The sequence below is a fragment of the Thunnus albacares genome, chromosome 18 (genome assembly GCF_914725855.1).
Source record: "Thunnus albacares chromosome 18, fThuAlb1.1, whole genome shotgun sequence".
Taxonomy (NCBI): domain Eukaryota; kingdom Metazoa; phylum Chordata; class Actinopteri; order Scombriformes; family Scombridae; genus Thunnus; species Thunnus albacares.
Genome location: NC_058123.1, coordinates 25,540,097 through 25,558,316, shown reverse-complemented (window position 1 = coordinate 25,558,316; position 18,220 = coordinate 25,540,097). Strand labels below are relative to the sequence as shown.

The 18,220-nt window shown below is 38.4% G+C and overlaps 1 protein-coding gene across 4 annotated transcripts in view; it reads right to left on the bottom strand.

Moving 5' to 3' along the window:
• Positions 1–18,220, bottom strand: part of sh3bp2 (SH3-domain binding protein 2) — a 95,103-nt gene that overhangs the window by 47,246 nt on the left and 29,637 nt on the right. Inside the window, exons 1-3 of one of the 4 annotated variants that reach the window (XM_044333353.1) lie at positions 9,495–9,785; positions 8,083–8,202; positions 6,437–6,471 (exon numbers count right to left, since the gene is read on the bottom strand). The exons of 2 other annotated variants lie outside the window; for them this stretch is intronic. The gene's annotated coding sequence lies outside the window, so the exon portion shown is untranslated. Of the gene's footprint in view, positions 1–6,436; positions 6,472–8,082; positions 9,786–18,220 lie in introns of those variants that run through there. One more of the 4 variants, XM_044333352.1, reaches the window with a different exon arrangement.

The following is an 18,220-nucleotide window of genomic DNA, read 5'->3' as shown; positions in this document are numbered from 1 at the left end:
TGAGGCAGCACTGCTCTCATCCCTCATTCCTATTGGTTGTCCCTTCTTTCTGTATTCACTGAAAAGCATATTTAGAAATGGGAACCCATACAATAACCTCAGCGTGTGTGTTCACAGAGTCCCAGAGTAAGGTTGCTGTAGGCCAGTGGCTCCAGTGAACCATGAAGGTGGGCTCCAGGCCACAGACCCAGAGGAGTGCCCATGTAAGGCCACTTCCTCCCCCCTGCAGCAGAACCCTTTTTGCTGGGCTCGCTGAGTGGGAGTGCCAGCCTGGTCTGCCTGGTAGTCTGTAATTACTGTAGGTTGGTCCAATGAGGGCCGGAGTCTCAGAGGGCCACGTTAGTGTTAGTTCAGATGTAGAGGAACTTCCTCCAAACATGTTTCAAATTAGAGCTGAAACACGTGCGTAAACATGTAATCACACTTTCACACATGTAAAGGAAGACCGTGTTTAAACAAAATATATGCTTACACTATATTTTTATACACATACATGTACGTGGGCAAGGAAACTTGTATGTGCAAAAAACATGCATGCACTTTTACATAATCAGACATGATTATGACAACAACTGAGAGACAACTGTTTTTCATACTATAGAAACTGGATAAAGTTTGTCTAGATATTAAGTATCATTGTTCTGCTGCATTGTCCTAAAATTGGGGAACTGTGTGTAAAGAGTCCTATGGTGTCCATGCTATATAATTGTATACACCATCAAACTGAAGCTCATTTTCATTTTTTTAGAGTGAAAGATGATGACAGATTATGGCAGTCAAAAATGTTCTAAACTGGACCACATGGACATGCAACCCTGTTTGCCAAATGCAATAAAAAAACATTTTGGAGAAAACATTATTGCAGCCTGGAATATGTTTACTGTCATTTTCTTTTCATACTGCACAGAGTTCATAGGGGGGACATAGGCAGGGATAGCTGTGCGCAGAGATCAGACAGTCATTGTTTTGCAAGTCACAATAAGCTTTGGCTGTGAAGTCAACACCAAAAAGTGAAGACTAACAAGTTCCAAGTCAGGTCCAAGTCCTAAGTGCTTAAGAAGTCATTCAGTCTGCCAAGCACACCTTTTCCTACTGCTTTCTGTCTGATTAATTCTAAAGTATACCGAGAGCTGTGTCTTTTGTCCTACTGTATGTGTGGTTGGGTTTAGGCTACTAAAACAATGATGGGAACTGCTTGTCAGGGCACTGCTTGTTGGGACATTAGAGGACAACAAGACATGGCTCAATTCTCATATCTTCCACAGTGACGGAGCCCAGTAAGCCGGCAATCTGCCCTTGCATCAATGGCCTACCACTGACATTATCTGACGGCTCTCTTGGCTGGTGTCCGAGAGCTGACTTACAGTGGTGCTTCGGAGGCTGTGGTTTGTGTAGATGCACGAAAGACCCACCTGAAAGGTGTAATAATAAGGATATGTATTATATTTTGGGGATGGAGGGAGACAATATCATTTAGTCTCATACAAAATTATTAGACTGTCATGTCTTTATTAGCCGATAGACATTAAGTGTAATCACCTCTTCGCTGATCTTTTTCATCATGTTCCAAAGGTAGTGGACACCCATCTGCTCCTGGCTGTACCACACATCGGAGGCCACAGTGTGCTTCGGGGGAAGGCAGAAAGATTTGGCATCTGATGGACATTTGGAAATATACAGTATGTCTTGAAACTTGCAACCAGACACATTGGGCCTGGCAAACATAAAACCTCTTAGGTTTTCCTTATCTGGGTCATTCGGGTCTTTATGATTCTTAGTTTGTTGATTGTGTGCCAGGCTTACATATTCGACCCCATCCTCGTCGGATGAAAGATACCATGGATAGCTCTCGGTTGCCCTCCTTGTCACACTGAGCCAAACATAGTTGGATGTCGAACCAGACTTTTCTTACCAGGCTAAGGGGTGTATCAGGAGACAGTGCAGTGGAATTTCTAATGAGTTCAAGGTTTGACTCAGAGATACAGGGATGATGGAGGGTGGTATCATTACCACTTTTTGTGGTAAGTTGACCAAATGGGTTAAAAGAAATGTTGAAGTCACCCATTGTTGTAATTGGATGTTAGCTTGTTCACATGTTGCAATAAATTGTAAACGGCTTTGACTGCATCCCTGTTGCTATGGTTACTCATTTTAGCCAGCACATTAATTTAGAGTGGTGAACAGACAGTTTCACTCGAACTAATTAGTAGGTGTCCATTATCAGGAATTAATGGACACTCTGCAGCCAATCAGAATTAAGTATTCACCCAGACCATGGTATAAACAGTATTATCAGTAGTCTCCAGTGGATTGTTCTTGCGGACCAGGAAAGAAAAAATACATTTGTGACAAAGTGCTGATCCTTAGAGAATAGAAATAGAAATAAGAAAATATCACATCATCAGTCTTTCTGTCATATTGGTAGAGAAGTGCTGACTGCTTATTGGAGGCAGAGTTCAGCACTGTTGTAGTGGTATGTGGTCAATGATAAGGCATGTCTGTGTATTTCTCAATCTTTTTCTGAATTTAAGTGATGCATTTACAACAAGTCTGAAACTGTGTAAACCTCTCAAACCATGGGACAGTACACAGACCAGTCTGGGGTGAACAGGGTTACAGCTGAGTCAGTCCTAATTGGATCAGTGGTTTTACAGTCATTTCCCAGAACAGATTGCTCTACAGTAGACATGGGTGAGGTCAGTACAGTAAGTCTGAGGGAGATTTTCATTTAGTCTGAAACCAGCAGGAAATAAGAGAAAAAAAGAGACATTCGTAATTCAGCCCAGTATATTGTCTGATTTTTAGCTTATTGCAGATATATAGGAATCAAAATATCAGCTGTAAAATAAGTAATGAGAAATAGCTTTATTTAATGATTTATTCATTATAACGGTGTCTCCATTACATAGTTTGTCCAAAACAAATTACTGCCAAGTTTATTTTTTAACAGTTAAGTGTCCTGCTTGGTACATGTCTTCGTCAATTTTTTCAAAAAATGTAAAAAAAAAAAAAAAAAAATGATATTGGCTTATTTATTGTTATCAGGCCTTAAAATTCTAAATTAACTATCTTGCATTGGCCTCAAAAATCCAATATTTGTCGAGTCATAGCTGGCCTTTGTGGGTTTCAACAAGTCAAATTGCAAAGCATTAATGTAAACAGTTTACTGTATTGTAAACAATCTACTTCTTTATGATTCATGTTACTGGGTGAAAGTAAAGTAACTGATTGATTTAGCTGCTTCTTGAGGCAGACATCACTCATTAGTACAAATTTAACCTGAAATCAAGCAGTGACTTCTGGTTCTTTTAAGGTTCATGAGTATGCATGTCATTATCTGTATTAGCCACATATACAATATTTGTAAATGGCTGCTGTAAGCACCCAAGAATTAAAAAAAGAATAAGAGAACATATAGAAATATCTGGAAAATAGCATTTCAACCAGAGCAGAAATCAATCAGATCAATATATTGGGTATATATAATACGAGGTTCAGATTATTTACTTTGAAACTACCATAAATAAATACATGAATGACTAAAATGATGAAATCCAGTAGCCCACCACTCTCCATCAGTGTAATCATTGCTGTCTGGATGGTGGCAGCCATACATGACAAGAAGAGGTTGGCAGTCAGTAAATACACAACACATGGCCATTGTGGCGCAAATCAATAACTGTTAAAAAAAAATTTCTCTTGTGTTATTTTCAATTATTTTTTTTTATCATTACACTTAACAGAAAGCATCTAATAAAGTATTGTGGAATATAATAGATATCTGGAAAATACTGTAGACTGTACTGCTTTTCATACAATATTTTTTTCTATGTATCCATATATCATTTTCTATTTCACGTTAACATTGGATGTCAGTGTGACAGACGTTTAACAGTACATCAGGCTTCTGAAATGAATTACAAAACATTTCTTCCTCCTCTTTGGCACCCTGGGCGACTGCCTAGCTCACCTATGCCTAAAAACGGCTCTGATCTACAGTATTTCTTTCTGATCAAATCATTTATCAACATGCAGTATTTAAGCCCACAGTAGCCCTCTGAGTTTTCTCAGAAGTACCAGTCAGTCTGATTTCCTTTGTTTCCGCTGGTTTGCCTTTGTGTGCCAGAGTGATCTGTTCATATTTTCACCAACCTGAAAGCTGTTTGGCAGCACAGGATGTTTGCTGGGCCACTCTCAAGAGTGACTGAAAACATGAGGTTTGTGTGAGGTCACTTGCAGGTCTAGAGGCAACGGCTCCTTCACTTCCTGTATTATTTTAGGATGATGCATACACATACAAGTGTACGGAGGCCCTCTGTGGTCACAAAAGAAATTCTTGAGGCCATACTGAGCTACACTAGACATATGAAGTGCTTTTGCGTCTGCATGAGATGCCATGATTATGGCTGCTGTATTTCCTCTGCCTTTATTGAACAGTGCATACGTACCAACCCTCAGTCTAACCATACTATGGTATGGAGTCCCATTTTGACCGCAAAACATATTTTTATTCATATATCAAAACCATGATTCATGGTTCTGACTGAATATAAAGCTACTATGTCTGCACGAACTACTGTGAGAGCAGAGCCATGAACGAAAGAGAGGTGAAGAGTCGTTATGTAAGTTTACCAGCCTGAGACAGCCAATTATGTAATAAATCATTTCTGACTGAAACGGTAAAACACACTGAAGAAAACTGTGAAGTAAACTGTATTCACACATAGAAAGTCAATGGAAAGATGCAATTAGATGCACACAGGGGCAAATAAACATGGATTGCAGCAGCTTTCAAAGATGGATATGGATATATATCAAGCTCATCAAAGGAAGCGAAGGCAGGTGAAGAAGGAGAGAAGGATGAAATTGGGTCATACTGGTTTAATTGGATCAAGAGAATGATTGCTGTAGTTGTAGATGTGACACTTCTGCAACCATTGTATTGTTTGTTTCAAGTTGGAAAGCTGCTATCGAACTCAGGTGCAGTCCAGAAGTTCCCCTGGACTCCACATCACATGTGAAAACCAGCTGCCCACTGGAAGCTGAATATTGTATCGGGGGTGACTTGTATAAATATCTCGCAGAATGCATACTGTGGATGTATATGTATCTCAGGGTACTTATAAATCCTGCCTCCTTTTCTACAGAACAGCCTGGAGCTCGGCTGTGATACTGATCAAACCTTGACCATGAAGTAGAATCTCACTGATATTTTTGTCACCCTTTCAGTCAGTTCAAAAGGTAAGACAGAAGGCCGATGCATTATGCATCATCGTTCTGGCCTGGAGAGATATCTGCAAAGCTTCACAGAGGGCAGTTGTTAGACAAGGGGTTGCAAATACAAACACTGAAGGGCTTGAAGTGTACGTGCGTGACCATATATCTCTGGATTTCAAAAGCATGACCCTTCCATCACCTTGTCTCTGCTTCAAAAGCATCAGAATTGTATCTTATGCATGTGAGTTTGTCTTTAGGAATCAATACAACAGATTTGCATTTGTGTAGTGCATACGAACAAATCTTGTAAGGGTCGGTGTATGGTTGATCAGAACTGGCTTGCACAACATGTTGTGTGACCACATCTGAAATCAAAAGTTTACAATTGTTCCAAATGGCCACGCTTGCAAGTTGAATGAAAAGCTGGTCATCATAGAGAGGGTGGAAACATGATATCACTTATTGAAGTTATTTCAGGGGCAAAATGTGAAACAAACCTCATAAAATGATAGTCACACAGACAGTCTCATGTCTCGTGGCAAAGAATAGACACAAGTGACCACACACTCGCCAAGTGCTTGCTCATGTGGGAATGTTGGGTCTCTGTAAAATAAAGTATGGTCTAGACCTACTCTATGTGAAAAGTGCCCTGAGATAACTTCAGCGGTGATATGGCGCTATATGAATAAAACTGACTTGACTTGACATTCAAATATACATGCAATACAAAGAACGCACATACCTGCTCAAACATGTTAGCATGTTTTAAAAATGCACCAGGCAAACAGGCAAACATCTGAAGCTCCACAAAAATAAATCTGACATTTACTGTTTCTGCATTTTTTGGGCACAGACTCATGAAACAGGATGAGTATGCCGTCATGTGTCACTGACCACACACACACACACACACACACACACACACACACACACACAGTCCTTTTATGTTATTACCACAAGTGTTGCTGTTTAAAATATTTCCACACACACGCACAGAAAACAGAAAACACACTAAATCACACATAAATGCAGGTCGAGAGTAGTTATTAAACTCTAACTTTAACATATTTACACATTTCCACAGAACTTTATTTTTAATTCTAGTTGAGATCCCACAGTGTGCAAAGATACAAAATATGTAGGCTGAATAAAATAACAAGACATCTACTGTAGAATATTTCTATTTGATGGAATGATAGAGCTATGAAAATGTACTCACCAAAACATATAGCTTCAATGAAGAGCTGGAACAAGCTGATGCAGAAAATACACCAATATTTTATTGTCAAACAATGTGTTAAAAGGCTTTTAACTTTAAGGCTACTTCAGGAGAGGAGGAAAGCTTTAAAGGGTTAAGCAAACATGTGACTCCACATCTGACAGTAAACATCTGCTTAATGCTAACAGGGGCATTATGAACTGCCTAAACTATCTTAACACACAAAATAATTGCACATAAAAAATCTCTGGATTAAAAATTGACCCAGTGTGGTTCAATATAGCACCGACACAATACAAGGTTGACTTTAGCACCCAAGTGCAGTCCAGTAACCCAACAGTAATCTAAAAAGTGAACTCAGTATTGCGCCGGGTCAATATTTACCCATGCTGAATCAATTCTTAACCCAGTTATTTCTGGTGTGTAAGTTAGTATTAAGGACAATATAACAGCCTCTGATACATGATTTGATCTACAACCAGAGGAACTCCTCTGACACAACTTTCTAGGCCCTGTTTTGATCTGTTGTAGCCTATAACTGGCATAATGAGTAAACTCATATTTTCATAATGCGGAGGAGTGATCTACTAAAAGGAATTAAAGTATTTGTGGCTGAATTGTGATGTGAAGCCAGTTGCTCACCTAAAAAATGTCATATTTATGACTTAAAGCAAGATTATGTCATTTTTGCTGAACAGTGGCTGAATATTGTGTTACAGTGTAAAACTAGCACAGGTAGACAAGAGTAATTAGTGAACTGACTCAGCAACTTCAGTTACGGATCTAATTTTTGCTAACGTTAGCCACCATATGCAACTGTTGTAGCTTATGTCGATTAAAATGTTGATTGGAGTAATACAGCTAGTGTATTTCCAAATGCAACACACATCAAGCATAATAGCTAAAAAATCCCAAATAAGCTCAATTACATGATCTACAATCCTATGATCATACAGTAAATAAAACTCAATCAATCAATATCTTTTATATTAACATTAAACAAAATTTTTTTGTAACTCAAAAGACCGTTGCTTTGGAAGATACCAAATTTAATTGGCTAACTCAAGCTGCAGAAGGCTCATATTAGCATCAGCTACTGTGGATTTTGATCCCCATCTCTTACATCAGTGTTTCCATGTTCATTTTTAAGACTTTCTGCCCTTAGTGTTCAAAAATTGCTTAATATAGCTTTTAACTTCTGACATTCATTTGTTTATTATTAAGCCAAAAGGTTTATTTCTGGCCATGTTTATATCATTTAAAATTAGTTCAGAGTTGTCCACATTGACACTGTAAGCACATTTTGTAATAGAGACATGTGCGTATGTGTGTTTGTGTATGTGTGATGTCTTTGCGTGGGAGTTTAATAGCCGATACAGTAAATAAAGATGTGGCTGACAGATGGCTTGGGAGCCTGTAAAGACATAAATAGAATCACACTGACTCAGCACAGCAAAGTTCAACTCTCAGTGGTGTGTGTGTGTGTGTGTGTGTGTGTGTGTGTGTGTGTGTGTGTGTATGTGTCTCAATGTTAATGTTTGACACATTGTTAAAACAGCTGTCAACAGCCATGTGCTTGAGGAAAAGCTCATGTAAATATAATCAGGAATGGAGGAATAATGGAAAACTGGCGGAGGGATACTCACTGCTAGATGTGTGTAGGGCTTACAGAGAGCTGAAGTCCTGACATCAAGTCTAGGCTAGCCTCTCTTCCACTAGCTCGTCTCAATTTAATCTGTCACTGAGCATTTCTTTCATTGGTCTTTCTGGAAAAAAAATAAAACCTTCCTTGGGTTTACATTTTATATTGGCATCCACTACAGCACTTGCTTGTAGAAATGGAAACCTTCATGATTTTATCAAAGTTAAACATTACTTTGTGAGAATGAAAACTACAGCCATGGCTGTGTGGGTACTTAAGACATCTGTAACACTTTCATCTAAGATAATTTTTTCAATTTTTTTGCAGTTATGTCTGCTGTCTAAAAAACAGTCCTTTTTTCCTGCTGTTATTACATACATGTCTGAACTCTCTGCATCTCCTTATCTGGGACATCGACTCTTTTGTCGAGCTGTGATGTTGCACATATTGACATTTAATGGTCTTTACCCAGTGAGCACATATACGTCACCATGATGTCTGCACAAGATCACGACACCTATAGTTGATCACGGGCCATTCTGAATTGTCATCTATTGAGTATCTGAACGTATTAGTGTGTGATGAAAACCTATACGTCACAGCAACGTAAAATTAATGCGATCCCATGTTATGGGACTGTACGACGAGAGAGAGTGTGGAGATGTTTTATGTGGGCTGGTGCATAATCATAGTGGGCCAACAATGCATATCTCGTTCTTGTTTTTGTATAATGGGCTATGCAAGCGGCCCACAAAGCGACTGGCCCAACAGGATTTCTACCAATGCTCCCGATGGCCAGTCCAACTCTGCATATGCATATGCCAACGGTAAGTTAAATGCTAACACCACAGTTTGCTGATGTTAGCTAAATTAGCTAGTTAATGTAGTGGTCTGAATGAAAAACAACAATGTGTTTTTGACATTTCTGGCACTTAAATGTCAACTTACGCCTTTGCAGTTTCTAGTCAGTTTCCAGGGAGCCAAAGTGTATCAAGTAACGTTAGGCTGCTAAATTAGCAGCTAATATGCTAGTAAGTTTTTTCATAAAAAGCGTACAGGCTGCTAATTTAGCCACTAATGTTAGCCCAAGGAACTTAGCTGTAGCTAGGCTGCTAAGTTACCTTAGCCGCTAATGTTAGGTGTCCTCCTAAAAGCCTTATCAATTTTACTTTAATCAATACTCATTTGTGTTTATTGTCTACGCTAACCATTTACGTAAGGTAAATTGTGCACATTACATTATATTAATTGTGTCATTACTTTCAACTGAATGCTGAAATGTCGTATTCTGTAAAATTGTATTAAGTGTACATTGAAAAAAGGAGACAGCATCTTACTGTTTTATGCTTGTAAACAGCAAGTTTAGGTGACAAATGAGACAAAATGTTATAACAGGCTGTGTTTGAGTGTTGTTACCTGTGTGTTGTGTGTCTTGAATTACACTGTGGAGTTTCTGTTAATTAGATTCCTGCACATCGTTGTCCAGTTTTACTTAATTGGAGATTCTAAGTAAAAAACACAAAGATAATTAACAAAGTACAGTATAACTTCTGTAAATAAGAGTGTGTCAGCAATGTGCTTTCTTATTTTCTGTAACGGTCGGAGCATCTTGCTTTGCTTTACCTATGGGATTTCCTGGGTTGTAACTGACAGAAGTCCTAACAAAAACAGTGTATTGATTGATTTATTTTACAAAGGAAAACACAGAAGCTGGACATGTAATGAAGTCTAGGTTAACAAATGCGTTTTGTCTTAAAACTGACACGTTAAAATGTGTGTAAAATTAGAGATGAAAATAGAGACATTTTACGGACAGTGACTTTGACACCAGGGAGAATGGAAACAGCAGTTGTGGTATATGTGGTAGTCATGTGGGATGATTTTAATATGTGTGATTTTGTGTGGTTTTTTTTGTATGTGTTTTTTTATGAGTGGCATCTTTGTATATAACGATGAGGCAAACAGAGAAAGAGAGAAATAATATATTTGGAGAAGATTTCAAATAAATCAAACTTACAAATATTGATACCTTTTATGTAATCTTGAGTTAGCCTATATAATACAAATGCAAGTAGTATAAAAAACTGCTATTGTTTTTAAATGATGCTTGAGTTTTATTTTCAGCAGAGAAGTCAAAAGAAAGTGAGAATTGTTCATGGAAAACACCATATTTGTCAAAACTTAGTTTGTGTCTCTCCCTGTCTCAGACATATCAAAACAAATTACTTGGTGATGATATAAAAGCCGGCCCAACTCCTTTTTTTCACCCTGTTCTTCTAGGAATTGACGGCAAGATGTAAACACACGGAAAGCTCAGCCCACTCACTTTGGTTTCTGAGGGCTGAATCACAGCTGCTGTTGTGCTTTTGTTCTAAATTCTCCACCTTTCTGTCTACGTGCTGCTGTGGCCACATGCTAACGGCTGTAACAGGTTTAATAATCACGGAAATTGCTGCTGTAGAGTGTAGGAGTCATAGAGTTGATGAATGAGAGAAAACTGTGCAAATCTGAATGAATGGACTTTTAAATCTTCATCTTGTGTCGGGTTGGGGCTCATTTTTATCAAATCTAAATCCAGTACTGAATCTTGAAGAATCTAATTATGTTCAGCTTTCAACATTTTCAAGGAATTAGAATTATAAAACAACTAAAACTCATATTCAGCTTAGAATTGTAATCGCCATTTTATTGTCTGAGAACATAAAAAGAAAATGAGATGAGCAGCAGAAGATATGAACTGTTGAACAGATACAGTGTATATCTGACACATTAGAATAACGTGCAGCTTACTTTCTTTTACAAATCTTGTTTTTACTACTTGCTCCAAGATCATGAATCCAAACTGATAAACTTTAAATGTTAAATAATTGAGTTAAATAACTGAGTTAAGCTGATTCAACACTTAGTTGTTCCTGTGAGTCTGTAAGAACACACAGACCACTCACGGCTGAGTACAGATAATATCTTGCGGGTACCACTTTAACCAGACAACAGCCAGGAGATGCATTTTGGCTTTTAGTCAAGTTAATCATGGAATTAATGTTAATTAGCAATAGCTGATGCAATAATATAAACTAGAGCTGGTGACATTTGTAATTCAAAACTGTGAAAGCAATGGTCAGTGCAGGTGGGTGGTCATGGTCATAGTTAAAAAAAAAAAAGCTGACTCGTGGTTGGAAACAAGAAACGAACAGCAATCTCACGTCTTTAAGTCTGATGTTTGGTTGACCCATAAATCCACCCCAACCCCCTCTTTAAACAGACTTTGTTCTGACTTTACTTTGATCTATAATAACTCAAAATCAAAAATCAACTCATTGGTTGCTTGACTGAAGTGCTGCTTTTTAATAAATCTACCATTAATATTGACAGTGTGCAATTGTTTTCTATTGAACTATTGTTTTTTCTCCTATGTACAGGTATGCAAAGACCACTCCTTCTTTTGCTCTATAATTGGTCACCTGATCTCTTCTTTTGCTCTCATCATAATTACTATGGCCGCTAGAGGGCGCTGTCACTTGAATGTATGCTATTTCAAGGCACTTGCTGAAACAACTCATTTTGTATTTCAGAAATGAGCAAAGCCAGCAGAACAAATCCTTTTCAGAAAAGAAAAACACTACAGTCGCTCAATACCATTTGTGTTTTCAGATGGCTGTGAGTTTGTTAACACATTAAAATAGATATTTGACAGTTTCTCAAGCTGACAGTCAGACCTACATGTAATTAGCAGCAGAATCTCTTCATGCTAGCTTGGGGCACTGTTTTCCTCTGGATGGAGTGATGATGATAATGAGCTTTAATCCTGTTTTCACCAAACTTTCCAAGTCCATCCAATCAAGTTGAAGCTGACAGAGAGGCCTCAACAAGGAGGAAACATTTGCATGTTTGGTTCCCTATTGCTTTATTTCTGAATTCAACGGTTACAAACAAGCAAGTAGATTATATGATGGAATGTTAGTGTTGGTTTAAGCTATTGGCACATGCCCACCAGCCACTGACAGGCTGTTTTTACAGCAGACGTTTTGACCTATCATAGTAGGAAAAGCACAGATGTTACTAAAAACATTAATGATGACTCTGTTCTATTCAAGTGTCCCAATTAGTCATGACAGTGTGACAGTGAGCCAGCATGCACAATACCAGGAACCTGAAAGTGAAACATCTAACAGCCATCATTCATTTTATTATTAGTGCTCTTACAGCTTTTCAGTACATTTTAGTGTGTAGTTAAGGCCTGCTACACACTGAAATATTGTCATTTGACCATGCAAACACAAGGAAGGAATCTAACAAAGCTGCTAACCCCACAATGCAGAATGAGACGCTTGTGATTTTGGGACTCTGATCTCACAGTCACACTCTATCAGCTGTAATGCTTTTGCCATTATAATGCTCAGCATCACATTTGCCACAGTGAAAATCAACATTTACTACCCTACAGTGGTCAGCTTTACTGCGAATATTATAAAAAAAAACCCTGTTTATAAGAAATTATTGAATTAGTGGGGTCAGGGGCTGGAGGGACATCTGTAAACATTAAAGACGTTTGGGGTCATTCTGGAAAGGAGAATAAAGACATTTGAGAACCAAATGTTTACGGGGTGTGAGTGAATGAGGCAAGAGTCTATACATAGATTTTAAATTAGGGGAAGCACGTAAGCTCTGGAACTATGAAGCGTTTTCTTTTTCTGGTTCAGTCAAGTCATTCAGGGTTTGTCTGTGAGTACATTACAGGAAAACACACATGATTTTTTCATTATTTTCCAGTGGAAAAGTGACAGACATACTACTGTACTGTATGTCCTCTGGCACACATGAAATAAACTCTCTTTACCACCATTTCTGCTTCAAGGAATTTTCCATTCATTATCTATACCTGCATATCCTGTGCAGGGTGGTGTGGGAGCAGGGGGTGTATCCCAGCTCACACTGGGTGAGAGACAGAGAACACCTAGACATGTCACCAGTCGATTGTGGGGCAAACTAAACACACAGACAACCTTTTCCATCTAACATTGTGACTGCTGAGCCGATTATAAATATGATTTGGGCGTGACTGAGTAGGACTGAGTCTGGTCTGGGCTTGATCAGCTTGTGTTGAGAGTCTGAAAATAAAATCAGTCTGCGCTGTTGAAGGATTTGATTCGTCTTCTAATCCTGTAACTGCCCACTTTTCTCATTAAGATTATTTCAAATGTTTGATATTTATAATGGGATTGGGAAGTTGACATCAAGCGTATGAGCTGGGGAAATATTAAAAACTAAACAGCAGAGAATGGTGACCCCAGGGCAAACTATTGCTATGTACTGAGAATGAGAGAGTAACTATTATAACCTTGTATACATTCCATTTTTGGTTATTTCCAATTACTTAAGTTTACAATGTAGTTTTGGTTTCTCACTCCTCTTGTTGTATAGGGACAGTTGTGACTGTAACAGTTACAGATTTAGCGTGCGGTAGAGGAAGAAGTCTGCTTTGAACCTCAACAGAGTGAAGTTGGGTGTATACTGTGTTGTTGTTGTGTTGTTGTTGATTAAAGAGGCTGATTCAAAGAGAAACTAGCCTGCTTATTACCCACAGCCCAGAGAGACTGGAGGACACTACCCACCAAGAAATTAGGGCTACTCTATTATTTTAAAATCCACATCATAAGGTTTCAGTGATTCATCTCAGCTGAAGTCCCCCTCACTCTAATGAAGTCCTATCACCTCCAGCTCTTTCTTTAGAGTTCATAGTCCATGTCTGTGTTACTAGAAATGCGACTGTAATAAGCTACCTACCGTTCAGTGTGTTGTCATTTCTGAAAGAAAGAAAGAATTACAACTGTGCATGTTGGTGGAAATACTCATTATGTGTGGTTTTATAGGTTTTTGTATGTTTCAGCTAGTCTTCAGGTCTGTCCCCAGCTTAACTCGCATATCTTTGGACTGTGGGAGGAAACCCACCCACACATACAGGCAATACATTTATCCTGGTGTCTGGTGCAGAAATACAACACACACATTTTCTGTGGCATCTTTAAATCTGCATCCAGTAGATGACAATTATTCTACTGAAACCTCAATATATACAGAACCTATTATGCTGTCAGCTCCAGATCCATTGTATTTTTTCCTGATTTTCCGTAAAACAACGACCTTGTGAAACCACAAAGAAGGGGTTTTCCAACAGTAGTGACCAGAGTTTATATTGTAGGTTTGGAGAACAATAGATAGGAACCTGTGGCTAAAGTAGTGTGTGCCACAATGATACCGTATCACACACCACAGTGAGGCTGTGTATGACATGAGGTTGTCTTGTTGTTGTAAGCAACTAAACTGTAAACTTGATAAACCAGGTCACTGAGGAGCTCATCCCCTCACAGGGCTGCTAGTGTGGCTGTAGACTTTAGTCTTACAGGGAGAAGTTTATTATGCTGCAGGATTTCCAAAATATGACTAAATACAAAGATTCTGTTTGTCACTTGCATATTTAGCTGTTTTTTAGGTGTTAAGTGGTGTATCTCTTTAAAGTGCGTATTGTGTAATACTAAAGACAATGAGTAATTGGGCATCAGTCAGTGGAAGTATTTTTATCCTGTCAAAATGCTGAAGTAGAATTACAGCAAATCAACATTAGGGTTACAGTTTCTTCTCTTTTCTCTATTTTCATTTCTCTCTCTTCTTATGTATTCCTTGTTCATCTCTTCTGCCCTTCTATCTTTCCTCCTTTTCAGTGAGTAACTGTCTGGTCCGATTGGAGAGTCTGACCACAACATCACCACGGCTGGCCATCCTAACAGACAGAAATACCCCATGCAGCCCTTCTGCAGCCACACCCTCACACAAATATAGTACAGACTACACAGGCTTTTGTGGGGAACTAGACTGCTTTTAGCTGAAAATATATGAAGCTACCATATACAAACCTTTTGAGAGATGTAACAACAAGACAGGTAACCTGATCTAGCATATTTTAAAAATGAAAGTTAGTATTTATAATAATAGGTATTGAGACAAAGATTCGCAAACAACACTGAAAAATTACAACCAAAAGCGAATTTGTTTGGTCGGATTATGAGCGCCATAACATATTAACCAACATATTTCTTTGTTTTAATAAATTAAATTAACTTTGTGGCTGGTTTTACCATGTCGCTTGTTAAATATTATTGGTTAGCAGAATACCCCAAAACAAAACCAACACCCTACAAGATAGCAGCCAACCTGACCAGAAAACATTGGTCTGGAGCATGGTGATGCATGAACCAAATGTTACTCAGAAGAAGTTTTCTTGGCAGTACAACCAGTCAGTGTGCTTTCTGGCACCAGTGCCGCCCACCACAGCAATCTCTTGTGAACAGTTAAGAGTCCTTCTTAACCAAACCCAAGTTTTCCACTCAACAACCCCCAAGCATGCTCTCATAATACACACAGCAATGATAAACACACACCACCCTGGTGAGACTGACTGAACCAAAATGTATCAAGAATAGAGAAGGTAGTAAATGGCATGAGCAGTCCAATAATCAAACTTAATGCCCCGTTTAGGCAGGAGCTTTGAGGGATTTGAAATTCAGGTCTCAGTTGCGATATGTTGGTTTTGGAAAGTTGGAAAAATTGTCTGACACGTGCCACCTATTCTGAGGAGGATCTGAAGCTATTCAACTGTCTGACAAACAGTTCTGACAGAGTATACTGGCGCCTTAAAGCTTAGTCTCAATTTGGGATTTCGTTTACTTTTCAGACCATGAGAAATGCACCAGGAACCAAGAATTTTACAAGTACTAACATTCAGATATCTTATTTGGATAGTACAAAAGTCATGTTCAGGTATAAATGCTATTGGATTGGCCAAATTACATTCTTTGACCAAACAAAAAAATCCATTAATTGACAAATTCTTTTTAGAGATTAATAGGTAATAAGGAATGAAGTGAAACAAAATTGAAGTTCAGGCTAATTATCATTATCTTTTAAGCTACAACCCTATGTAAATATTATATGCTAAGGGACAGTCTACTTTGATGTAGATGTTAGCTGTAATGCCCTGCTGCCATCCAGTCAAAAATAGAACAGAAACAGCTCTGCGTGGCAGACGCAGCAGTAACCACTCGCTGTTTAAAGCCACCATTAGTGCCTTGGTCCTAAACACATCACAGATTCCTCACAGTGACCTTTAAAAACAAACTTAACTATAAAATGGCTGGTGAATATTCTCCTGGTCTATGTCATCCAATGGTCTAAGTGTCCAAGTGATGCAAAAACACTGACCCAGCTGTCTGGCTTCAGTTCCTGCTGGTTGATGGTCCACTTCTTCACATCAGATCATCTACACAGAGTTTGGAAAAAATGTGTGTATGTTGTTACCTCCTCTTGGCTCGTAACCTCCTTTTGGGGCTCCTTTATTATTCCCAATGTGACTTGGTGACTTGTTGACTCACTAGATTGCCTACACTGGATGGGCTCACCATGTTCTCAGCATCACAGCAAAGCTACTAATGAACTTGTCCATTGCTGTTCTTTCCAAGACACTCGCCACATCTGAATCATCTGGTCAACCAGGACTTGGACTAAAATCACAGATCTGGGCTTTGGCAGAGTTCATATTATGTAAGAACTCCTGGGACATAGCCTGTACACATATTTGCTTCTTAATGGTTGTTCATGTCACATGGGATGAATGGTAAAGATGGGAAAGATTCCCAAGTTAGTGACTTGCAAGCATCATGAAGACGACTGTAAGATTACAGAGTTGGTTGTGTGAAGATTAAAATACTGTGCATTGACAATATATCAGTATTTCTGTTACATTTTGGGTTTAATTACATTGACTGATGTGAGGCTTCCATATTTGTTTGGTTTTAAAGCACTTTTGATTTGAATAGGTTTGAACTGAATTGAATCCTTGCAACCAGGGGATTCACTCACTGCAGTGAAGTAAATCTTTGTACTGTTTTTGTGTCAAAGTCAAATTTGGTCAGCTCTAACATGAGGCACAGCTGTTCTTACTTTAGTAATTAGCTGAGTATAAGACTGTTCACCTTTTTTGCCAGATTGTGAATGTTGCTACAGTGTATAGCACAGTGTATTGCACCCCTGCTACTTCTGTTTAATCCCCTGTTTCAGTGTAAACTTGACTGTCTTTTCTCAAACATTTGGCCTGCATGTCTGCATTTAGGCCCATGGATTACTATACCATGATAAAACCCAATTCAAGCTAAAATCAACATTATTCAAAGAGGCACACATTTGTACACCTTTTCTCAAGGACATAAGATAGAGAACGTCCTTTAAATGTTAACATTTATACAATTTAAAGTAATAGACCAGTAACAAATACTAGATCTGTCAGGCATGGGTTTTATTGGGTCAGATTTAATATTTAACTTCATGGTAACTTATGAAGCTGTTGTTGTGCCATAAACCACAATTATTATGCAAATCAATTAAACATCAACATAAGGATAACCTCCAAAAATACCATGAAGTTGATTCAACACCTCTCTGACACAGTTTCAACAAAATAATGAACATTTGAATCTTTACAAAGGTAATATTTTTTGCAGGGCTGTTGTATTGAAAGGCACCATTTGACTGTAAAGGCGTTCTTGATATTTTGTCCACCCTGTGTTAGTTTCTGTCTTGTTTATTAAAGCTCTGGCACAGCCTTGCTATTGCATAAATATCTTCAAAGATTTGTGTAGTCGGATAACATTCATAATTTAATTTGTGCACATAAACACAGATCCTCATAATATTTTTAATGATACTCACATATACAGACAGCCTGAAGTGGTATCATAGCTCTTACTGTTCTCCCAGTCTAATCTGGTTAAATGTGTTTGTTTTAATGATACGCTGACTTAATATCCGTCCATATGAGCAGAATTAGCTGCTGGGTCTCGTCCCACTTTGCTCTAATCCTGTAAACCTATAGCAAATTAAACCACAAACTGTCAGGAAGTGGGAATGACTTAAATGTCTAAAAAATAATGGCTGTGGTGTTCACTGTTTAATGAGGAACAAACTCTAAAAATGACTCTATGCATTAAAAATAATGGTCATGCTTCTTGCTATTGGGTGACATAAGTCTATAAGCCAGCAGCCATCAAAACCACAAACTGGTCTTGATGGCTGCTAACAACTGAAAGTGCTAC